General features: G+C 39.4%; 1 pseudogene; it reads right to left on the bottom strand.

Annotated features, from left to right (window-relative positions):
- Positions 1–7219: 7219 nt before the first annotated feature.
- Positions 7220–7362, bottom strand: LOC142443934 (U2 spliceosomal RNA; annotated as a pseudogene).
- Positions 7363–9755: the final 2393 nt, after the last annotated feature.

Here is a 9755-nt window from a genome sequence, read left to right as displayed (position 1 = left end):
CCACTGGGGCACACCACTCATGGAGAAGTCAATCCTAAAAGAGTCACGGATGATAACAATGGTAGGTCAGCCCCACTACAAACTGCTGACTTCACACCCTGTTCCCATTGACATCTCAGTAAACCCTGGAATGAAAGCGGGGTACTGGTGCGGAAAAATCAGTAGCTAAGAAGTCATTGGTGGAGCTTTCATTACAGGATGTTAGCGCAGGACTGTCTATATTTGAGCCCATCTCTGGGACTTTCAGAGGCAAAAGGAAGTAGTCTTCCCTGAGCCAGTCTTATATACTGGCTGAGGGAACCTTGCCTGTGATAGCCTCCATTTCCAAGGTTCTGATCTCTCTTACCTTCCAGGAAGCACAAAACATCTAAGTAAGGATGATTCACTCTCTTTCCATGTTGCAGAGACTGATCTGAAAATCCAGATCTGCCCCAGTTCCAGCACTTGGATGATCTCTCTCTAGCCTCACGTGGGTCCTGAGAGTGAGCTGGGAAATAAAGGGGCAAAGGCTAGAGATTGATTAAATGATAATCAATTATAATTACTTCAGCCTGATTCATAAATCAGCATAAGTTATCCTCCAGATGTCAGATGAAGGTAGAGTAAACCTCAGGTGAATCTGGTTAAGTTGCTGTAGGGGGGCAGTTCTTAAGGAACACTTGGCAGTCCTAAGAATACCTTTGCTCAAACAAATGCACATGCACACTTTAAATTGGTAGCAAACAAGAACTTGAAAAGTAAGCAGAGATCATTGAAAAACTGAGTGAAAGTAAGAGACCACGAATAATAACATCAAATAAGACCCACCTACAACCCAGACCTTAACAGATGGTCTGAATATTTACTCCATTAGAAAATATAATACTCAATAACACCTTTTCTGTTAATCTCAATTATCATACTAGTTTGTCCATCATTAAATTAATTTTCATTCTACATTGATCGATCATGACCACCTTTTTTTAAAAAATAATTTTATCAGGCCCTCATACAGCTCTTATACCAGTCTATTGTGATCTCCTACTATTGGTCACTGTAGTAGTCACCTGACCTTTCCAAGAAACAGTTCTCCCTACCCTTGATCTCTGTGAACACTGAAGACACATCAGTGCAGGTGGTCACAGAGATGGAAGGCAGTGTGGGCATTCACATAAACTACTGTATGGGGTGCTCAGACCAGAATGGGGACTCAGGAAAAAAAAGCACAGGCCCAGGATCCAGGAGCAGATGCAGAGCTGAGCACAGGTGGGGCGTTCTTCTGTGTCTTAAGTTGGTTTTGTTTCCCCAGCTCTCAGAGATTCAGGCGAAACTCTATTTACAATACATTGTCTCCTCCATTGTAACAAGAAATTCACTGCCATCAAGCTGATTGCCACCCAGAGTGATCCTGTGGGGCAGGTCTGAACTACCTCTATAAAAGGTATTTGCATAGAAGAGGTTGTTCTTTCAAGATTCTGTCATGTGATCTGCAGGTTTTTTTTTAACTTAATTAGTTTAAATTTAATTAGTTGAAAATATAGGAAATATGGCGTTTACTATACATGCAAACCTGGATTCGCATGAAAGTAATATCACAATAACATGTAAAATAGGCCCCATGGAATGAGATATAAAAAGGCATGGTGATGTTGAAAGCTAAGCATTGGGCTTTTAATGTCAAGGTCAGTGGTTCAAACCCCACATCCTCTCCTCAGGGACTTTACAATTGTCTCTTAAATTCGAACAAAGGAAAAGAAGACAGTAAAAAAAAAACAAACCTAAAAGTTGGCGCCCATGGAAGGCGAAAACCTGCCACAAAAATAAAATACAAGTGTATTACACAAAACAAGGGATAGAAAAGCTCTAATCTTATACCCTATCATTAGTGGAAAATTTGAGTCCAGGGGGCTGAAGGTGTAGGGTGGTGTCAGGCAGTCCCACTGGGTTACTGCTCTCACCAAATTCATTGTGTGTTTATTCACTGCACAGGGCGATGTATATGAACAATTTCATCTTTTGTATTCTGAAAATGAATGATTTTATAAATTGATAGTATGATGAAGGTAAAGCAAATTATTTTGCTTTTATATTAATATTTAATTAGAGAACTGTAACTCTTTCATAAAGTGAACTTTTGCATAACTGCTATCTACAATTCTGAAAGGCACTGCAACTTGATGTCACAAGTAGAGATTATTTAAGGATACAAATATATTTTGTTCAATATCTGGAGACTAAAGTTCAAATTCAAGCCCAACTCTGAAGGAAGTCTTTTTCTCTGATGAAAAATCATTTGATGAATGACAATCATTTCAAAAAATAGTACTAAAATAGTGAAAAGAAAAAAATATCATATAGACTTGGTTCTTGTTGGGAAAATTATGTAAAAGTGCTTACATGTTAAAACAAAATGCAAAGTCATAAATACCTTAGAATAAAATCATATATATTGTTTAAGTGTTTGTATTTATATATGAATGTGAGATTCCAGATACAACTGAGAAAGCATGATTCACAGAAAGGAAACTAGAGTTAAATTTTATGAAAAGCTAGATATTCTTATGTAACTATGTTTAACCTTGGAAGGAATGAGAATTCCCTAACACTCCATTGTGCTCATGAGGGACTTGTGCTTGGATCAAGAAGTACTGGTGATAACAGAACAAGGGCATGCCCCATGGTTTAAAACGCAGAAAGGTGTGTGTCAGGATGGAATCCTCTCATTTTATTTGTCCAGTCTGTATGCTGAGCAAATTATCAGAGAATTTGGATTATATGAAGAAGAATGTGGCATCAGGAATGGAGGAAGTTTTATTAACAACCTGTGATATGAAGATAACACAACCTTGCTTGCTCAAAGTGGGAGGAATTGAAGCACTTGCTGAGGATGATCAAGGATTGCAGAGCTCAGTATGGAGTATGATTCGATGTCAAGAAGATGAAAATCCTCACAACTGGACCAATAGTTAACATGATGGCAAATGGAGAAAGAGTTGAAGTCACCAAAGATTTTTGTTTTGTGAGGATCTATTTTCAATGCTCATGGAAGTAGCAGTCGAGAGATCAAAACATGAGTTGCATTAGGTAAATATGTTGCACAAGATAGCTAACATCCTGGAAACAAGGATGGTATTCTGAGGACTAAGGTGAGCCTGACCAAGCAACGATAATTTCATGTGCCTCATATGCATGTGAAAGTTGGACCTTGGATAAGGAAACTGAAGAGGAATCAAAGCATTTGAATTATGGCACTTGAGAAGAATATTGAAAGTACCATGGACTGCTAAAAGGACAAACCTATCTGTCTTGGGAGAAGTACAGCCAGAGTGCTCCTTAGAGGCAAGTATGGCAAGATTTTGTCTTACATGCTTTTGACATGTTGTCAGGAGAGACCAGTCCCTGGAAAAAGACATCATGGTGGTAAACTGGAGGGGCAGCAAAAAAGATGAAATCCCTCAATGAGATGGAGTGATCAGTGGCTAAATCAATGGGATCAACTGTTGAAGCCCATTAAGACTCAGCCTTGAAATGTTTGAGAAGTCTCATGACCTAGGTGTTTGCTGATTTCTTCTGTGACTTTACGCTTTGCACAGACTGTCAAGGACAAGAAAGCAAGCAAGATCTAGGAAAAACAGGTTGTTTGATTTTCTCAAGGATGTCTGACTTGGCAGAAGATAGAGTTGCTATGTATATCAAATGTGCTTGCTTAACATTGAGATAATAAACCCCAGGTTGTTTCTGCATGGATATAAGGAGTGTGTAGAACAAACTCCGGTGCTTTAGTCCATCATACTGCTGCCCTCCCGATACTTTCTGTCTCTCTTTTTTTCCTTAATCCTCCCTCCCCCTCTCAGGACTGTTCGACTCATCGGCTGGCTCTGAGAATCAACCATAGAGACAATTGTAAGGATGACACAGGACTGGGCAGTGTTTCCTTCTGTTTTGCATAAGTTCACTATGAGTCAGATCTATGGTATCTAAAAAAGAAAACTAAGTTAAGCTCTACATAGTTTTGTTTTGGTCACTTGAATAAATACAACAAAAATCTGAAATGAGACCTGCAGTGGGGCCCACATGAGAAAATGACATTGTGATAGAATATTTAAACCTAGGATAAAAGAAGAATGCATTTCTATAATATTTATATATAAACAAGGTTTCTAAATACAGTATGACATTCAAAATAAACGGCAAATGTAAAATGAAGCTGAATAAATTTTAAAAAATATAAAAAGGACAAAAGCTATAAGTCATAAAATTGAATTGATAAACTGGAAAAAACATAAATGTTATCACCAATAATGCTTTACCATAAAATATCTCCTGCAGGTTTCTAATAATGTGAGTATTTGAATACAAAATATAAACCCAAATCCTGTAAAGAGGTGTACAACTTTAGATCTTTGGCATTTCATCATTGCAAGGACAGGAGATTCATGGCAGCAAAGCAAACTATCTCTTTGTCAGGTATTTCATTCCAGGGAGAGAGACTTACAAAGGAGGTCACTAAGGATTCTGGGCATCAGCATTCTCCACAGCTACGTCACTCCTTACCTGCCTTCTCTCTGTGTCTCCAAGAGAACCCAGGCAGGCCCACACCCCCTCTGATTCCTACTATGCTGTACTACTGAGGGGTGCGCTTATGCCAATTAAGTTTACTGAAGAGGAAAACTAGAAATTCCCGTTTTAGTCGCTCTTGCTTAGAGTTCCCCCCGGAAGCAAACCTCTCCTCTGCCTAGGGCTCCCCCTATACTGGATGTCCTTCTAATCAAAATTACCACGAACACCAAAGTTCACTCCAGCGCCTAATGAATTGCCATGTTTGTATGTCTCGCTTTCTATTTCTGTAACCTCGCTTGCTCCCGGGTCCTGACCCTTATCAGCTGTGCTCACGCCTTGCTCAGAGCCCACATCTTAAGAACGTGAGTTCATCTCGGTCGCTGGCTAAATACATCCTCTTTCCATCTCTCCAGCGTGCCGCCTGGTCATTCCCATTGAGAAAACTGCTGAAATGGTCCAGGGTGCCACACTATATATATTATGCTCTGTGGTGTGAAATATGTCTGACCCAAGCATTGGTATTTTCAATTACCGCATACTCATATGAAAATTGGACACTGAATCAGAAAAACTTAAGAAGAATCACATTTGAATTATAGTGCTGCTGAAGAATATTTAAATATTTAAAGTACCATGGGCTGTACTGACACAGCGGCTGCAACAATGGGCTCAAACATAAGAACAATTGTGAAGACGGCACAATTCCAGGCAGGGTTTCCCTCTGATGTACACAGGGTCACTATGAGTCAGAATGGACTCCGTGGCACCTAAGGCCAACCATGTGGGTCCCAGGAGGATGCTATGAGGGAAGTCAGCACAGAAGACAGGAGGATCCAACATCGCCAGAGGTGAGACAACAGGTAGCCACACATACAAACAGAGTAGTTCAGACGAGATTTGACAGTTTTCCACCCAAGCAAAGAGAAAAAGGAGCCCAAATGAATGAAAGAAAAGTCATCTGGGCCCAAATGCATATCTCCCCATGGCCTCAGAGAAAACATGGTACCTGGCTGAGCCATGTAATGGCCTTCTGTCTATAGATGGCAATGCAGACTCAGGATTTAATCTATCTACTTACAGTCCCCCGTGTGTGCCTATCATGGATCCTGGTCATAGAAGGGATTGCAGTGGGATGAGACACTCATTTTGCCCCTCCTTGTCCTCAGGTGCTCTGACTGAGCTGGTAGTGCAGGACTTGATTGCTGGAATTATGAAACCCTCACAAATCCTGTCCCTCACCTGCTCCTTCTCTTCAGTGTCTCTGTTACCAGTAGATACGATGAGAACTAGATCAAGGGAAAGGCTGGACAGATGGGGTGATGGGCTGGGCAAATAAGGGAGAATTCAGCTTCTCAGTTTGACATCTCCAACACTATTGGCATGACCATGGACCTGTTCTCTCTGCAGCCGACCGACCTCTGTGCTCAACCAGGACATGGTCAAGGATTACTGTTTAAGGGATACCATGATGACACAGCAGTGTGGTCCAAGAAACAATGACTTGCTCAGGGAGTCAAGAGGGGAACTGTGGGGCCATTAAGCACCTGTGGCACCTGGTGGTGCCAACAGGAAGTTTTCAATGTTGAGTCCCACTTATCGCTGTCTCTATTTTTCTTCCTTAAGAAAAAGGTTCTGTCTTTTTACCTGGGTCTCACCTTTTATAGAACACAAGGAAGACTTGTCTGACTTTGAAGCTTTATAGTGGCAAGGACTCTCCTCAAACCTCTGAGAATTCCTTGTTTCCTCTTCATGAAGGGACAAATAATAAAGTCCACATACTAATGCCTTGGGGAGTTTCATGGAAAAGGGGTGCAGATGTAAACAACTCCAATACCCTCAGACCCTTAAGCCCAACGAACAAATAAATACACACTTTCTGAACTTGACAAATGTCAGGACACATTAGTAAAGAAAACCATCACAATTACTTTTTGGAACTGAGAGTTTATGCTTTTATATTTTATAGTAAATCTAAATTTTCTTGTATAAAATTAAGCTTTCATATATGAGATTTCGCCTTTAAATGGGAATAACTGTGCCTAACTTGTGAATGGCCAGGGTAGATAGAGAATATAAAGGCATTGTTGGAGCAAAGGGGACCCTTGCTCATCACAGCAATGAGCGTAGTCGGATCCACACGGATGTCTGTTTTATGGACAACATGCTACCTTCAAATAGCGTGGGCTGGTAGCATCCCCTCTCTCTACTCTAAGGAAAATGACTGGTTATTGCTAAGTGAGCTTGGCCTCAGTAATAGTCACAGTCCTCAGATGAGTGTCAACTTCCCTCATAGTGTTTTTGTGTATAAATATGGTAGTGCATATGGAAGGTGTAGTACATATTTTGGACAATGAATGCTTCAAAATTTAAGCTGCATATATTGTACCATCAATGTTCCTTATGAAACAAAAAGTAATGCTTATTTTAAAAATAAACCTTCAATACATGCATTTTCAGCTTTTCAATCCCCCAATTCTTCGATATTTATTAGACCATTGAATTACTTGTGTATAGAATGTGTCAGATCTAAACCCACTGACAAAGTAGAGAGTCCTAACTCTTTTGTTGTAATATTATGGTTTAGCAACTGGTATGCCTTAAGCTGATTCTCTGTGGGAAACTCCCTTCCTGCGGGAATGTGCCCCGTTGCACAGGATGATTTTGAAGTACAAAGGTATGGTTTTAATTTAACATATTTGTGGTTTGCATTCAGTTTTGCTAAGTCAGACCCATTCACAGGATTAATTGAGGTTTCTAATATGCAGTTCATATACAGTTGAACTGATACTACACTTGATCTCAGACAAAAGGCCGAGAAGCAATGGTTAGGTAGTGGTTTTGTATTTAGTTTTATCCATATGGACAGCAATTGGTAACCTCCAGCAGCTCCGTGGGAGAAGGATTGGGTTTTCTGCTCCCGTAAACACTTACAGTCACAGAAACCCACAGAGGGTACTGTGAATCACCATTGACTCAATGGCAGTGATATATATATATATATATATATATATATATATATATATATATATATATATGCATTTTTAAGACTTTATTACTATAGCCATCCGCTGGTTCTGATAGCATGCTTAAAACTTGTTTTTCTTTTTCTTCTTTTAGCATGAACTTATATATGTCCAAACTATAATTATAGTAGTGGTATTTTTGACACAACATCATAAAATTGTAAACAAGAAAGTTCCTCAATAATAAATGAAACCTTTATTTCAGGTATTTCAACAAGTTAGGAAACCTTTGAAATGTCAACATTTTTCTAGTTTATTTTTCAAACTCATTACATTAATATACCACTTATGTTGCAAATATTTGAAGTACATATGCAAAACAAAATACAGTGATCAAATTCAGAATAAACAAAATTCCAACAACAGCATCAAGAAAAAGAAAAACAACATACTCAGATAGAATATCTGTGGAGGGAAAGGAAATACTTAAAATTCACATGCACATATTTAAGTATCATTTTAAGAATTTTTAAGGAGATCTAGAGATACATTCACCCTTTCCTACTTAGAACTGCAAGCCTGGTTGCCATCTCCTTGGAATTAACCCGAAGATCATACTGTCCATCATGACAAGATCTAGGTGACCATTTATCACATTACCATGCCTCACTTCCAATTCATCAGAACCCAATACCAGTCTTGAGCACCAAGTCATCAGTGTGCGACCGAATAGATCCTTTTTTGACATCCATCAATTTAAGGCAGTGGCCCCTGTGTGTCTTCCTGGGTCAGAAAGAGAAATAAGATTTAAATGCAACATACACAGTCTTTCAAAGATTCAGCTCTCAAATATTCATGCCATCCTAGCACAAAATCCTTGAATTCCCCCAGGAAACCCGATTCTTGTATTATCAGCATGATTTAAAGTATGATATGCTGCAGCTCATGGTATGGGAAGCCAGAATAAGGGCCAGGGAGGCTGCATTTAAAGGCAGAAGTCAGAAATATAAAGGAGTCTGGGGTTACCTGGCTCTGTTCTTCCATGAGACGGCTAGATGAAAAAGAAAGCTGGAGACAACAGATTCAGAGTCCCCACCTCATCCTCACTGACTAGGGAAAAGTGTTCAAGGAAAGGGGAGAGGCATTTTCCTCTGTGCAGAAAGGAAGAGGGAAGAATCAGCCTCCACCTCTGAGACCAGTGTGTGCTCCCAGCATACTCCAACCTGATGGCCCTGTCTAAGCACTCTTCAGTGATAGAAATGCCTCTTTGTGAGAATTCTTGAAGACATTATATTTTCTTAACATGCAGAATTGTTCTTATCGTCTGCCCTGTGTCCTCCTCTACGCTTTGATGCTACCTCTTCCCAGAAGTGTCCTATGAAAACATGGTGGCCATTTTCTTAGGGACTTGACACAGTTGAGCTTATGATCTTTTTATCAATACTGGAGTACAACACCAAGCATTACCTGTTAATGCAGATCATGTAAAACTTGGGGATCAAATACAGTAGAAATTGTTCCAAGATCCTAGAAATAAAGGATGAATTCTCCTGTGGTTGAGGGAAGCTTGAAGATCTGCATCCTGCCCTGACACCCTCTACATGTAATCTCCAAAGTGTCTTCAAAAACTAACACAGCGATACATACCACACTATCAGACAAGATAACATTAAGGGGAGTTGTATAAAAGTTAAAAAAAAAAAAGAGGACCTGATGCAAAGGGCTTAAGTGGACAGCAAATGCTTTGAGAATGATTGGGGCAGGGAGTGTGAGGATGTGCTTTATACAATTGTTGTATGTATAGGTATGGATTGTGATAAGAGTTGTATGAGCCCCTAATAAAATGTAAAAAAAGAAAAAAAGTTTTAAAATCTGTATCAGTCTTTAATATGTGATACATATGCCATTTTTTATTATTTCATATTAAGTACAAAATACTCATCACCACAATCAATTTCAAAACTTGTTTTATTTTTTAAAGCATTTTATTAGGGACTCACACAACTCTTTTTTTTCTTTTTTTACATTTTATTAGGGGCTCATACAACTCTTATCACAATCGACACATATAAATACATCAATTGTATAAAGCACATCCGTACATTCTTTGGCCTAATCACTCTCAAAACATTTGCTTTCCACTTAAGCCCTCTGCATCAGGTCCTCTTTTTTTCCCCCCTCCCTCGCCGCTCCCCCTTTCCTCATGAGCCTGTGATAATCCACAGATTGTTATTTTGTCATATCTTTCCCTTT

The sequence above is a fragment of the Tenrec ecaudatus genome, chromosome 3 (assembly GCF_050624435.1).
Source record: "Tenrec ecaudatus isolate mTenEca1 chromosome 3, mTenEca1.hap1, whole genome shotgun sequence".
Taxonomy (NCBI): domain Eukaryota; kingdom Metazoa; phylum Chordata; class Mammalia; order Afrosoricida; family Tenrecidae; genus Tenrec; species Tenrec ecaudatus.
Note: the sequence above shows the minus strand (reverse complement) of the source record. Positions and strands in the feature narration are given on the sequence as shown.